Genomic DNA, 1,903 nt, shown 5'->3' with positions numbered 1-1,903 from the left:
CAATAAACATAAAGGTGCAGAAGTTTGCTTCTGTACTTTGACACATAATTTCGGTATCTTAAGATGTATTCTTAGAAGATGCTTGGAAATACAGTAATATTTTCAGATTTTTGAGAAACCTTCCTATTATTATTCCCAGTGGCTATACTAATTTACATTCCCATTGACAGTATATGTGTTCCCATTTCTACATATTCTCTATGCTTCTTATTTATGGGAAAATTACTCACAAATCAGTACTTCTCAAAAGTTCATGAAGAATTTGGGAGTGTGAACTCAGGGCTGGGCTTCACTTGGGGGGGTCGGCTTGCTCCGGAGGCAGAGGTAACTGAGGACTCTTGGTTCTGCAGCATGTGACGTTTGGGTCACCTCTGCTGTTAGCTCCACTGCAGCACAGGCCAGTGTATGGGCAAGGGAAGGCACAAGGCTGGAGATTATGGAAGGGAAGTGGTTACGGTGTATCTCACAGGTCCCTGAACAGCTGCCCTCAAGCTCATGATAGACAAGACCACACAAGGCTGATTGATATTGAAGATGACCTTGGTGATGTCATTGAAGAGGTACAAGACTCAAAATCAAAACCAGATACCAGCTCACCTTTTCCATCTCCAAAACTTACCTAAAAAGCTCCAGTTCCAACAGAGGTTTATTTTGTTGATTCCTTTAACAGAGAACTTGTATCAGGGTGAATTTTATCCACAGCTAAGAAAGATGACATTGATGATAAAAGTTCCAAGAGGGATGGGAAGTGAGAATTAGGTGAAAGACAGGAAAGAAAGTCATCAAGAGATATTAAGACTGGTATTGATGTCTTGGCCCAAGCATCATGCCATCTTTGCTAAACTAAACAAGCCCTTCATATTTGCTACTAATCCTCTTTTGCTCAGTATGAAGTTAATTTCCAAAATGAAATAGAATGTGGTGGTGGTACATATGTGAAAAAGCTTTCCAAAACATAAAACTCAACTTGGATCAGGTGCATCACAGGACTACTTATATGATATACTTGGTCCAGATAACTGGAAAAAACAGAAAGAGGACTATAAATGGCACTTTATTTTGTGCCATAAAAAACCCAAAACAGGTGTATATGGAGGAAAGTATGCAAAAGGCCAGATGCAGTCTGAAGACCTACTTTACTGGGAAGAAGATGTGTCTTTACACATTAATCTTGAACCCAGACAACAGTTCTCAAATATGAGTTGATCAAGCTATTATTGGAGGCAGAACAGCTGTGAGCTGGGGATCTGCTATATGACACGACACCTCTTATAAATCCTCCACAAAAATTCAGGACTGAGAGAAAAACTGAGGACTCAGAAGATCAGAAGCCAGAGGACAGGGATCAATGATCCACAATACCAGATCCAAATGGCATCAAGCCATCGGTGTGAACGTGCTCCTGCTACAATTCCAGATGAAGAAGTCAGAAAACTTCAAGGTTGATTAGATGAACCTGAATATGTACCTGATCCAGACACAGAAAAGCCCCAGGACTGAGGTGAGACTACGGACAGAGAACCTGATGCTCCATAGACGGCCAACTCTGAAAGCAAGTCAGCTCCTGAGTGTGGTGCCTGCCTGTGACCTATGATCTACAACCTGAATGACCTCGGTTCAGAAACTTTTTTCTGCAAACAATCTGGTTCACAAATGGAAGCATTTGACAGAATCGTGTTTTCGTCTGCAAACTACTTTGCTTAAGTACAGTGCATAATGTATTTTGTTCATATCCATCCCTGCTACTACCCATCCTTGTATCCCACCCACCTCCCACTTACCGCCCTCCTCCTGTCTAGTAATAGCTTCACTTTTACTTCCTTTTCCTCCTTTGTTATTTTCTACACATTAAGATGAACAGGCAATATTTGTTTTTCTTAGTCTGGATTACTTCACTTAACTC

At 41.0% G+C, this 1,903-nt stretch overlaps 1 pseudogene; it reads left to right on the top strand.

Moving 5' to 3' along the window:
- Positions 1-221: 221 nt before the first annotated feature.
- On the top strand, positions 222-1,577 carry LOC102010443 (annotated as a pseudogene).
- Positions 1,578-1,903: the final 326 nt, after the last annotated feature.

Source organism: Chinchilla lanigera, unplaced genomic scaffold (assembly GCF_000276665.1).
Source record: "Chinchilla lanigera isolate Chin_1 unplaced genomic scaffold, ChiLan1.0 scaffold00004, whole genome shotgun sequence".
Lineage (NCBI taxonomy): Eukaryota > Metazoa > Chordata > Mammalia > Rodentia > Chinchillidae > Chinchilla > Chinchilla lanigera.
This window is presented reverse-complemented; position numbering and strand designations above follow the sequence as displayed.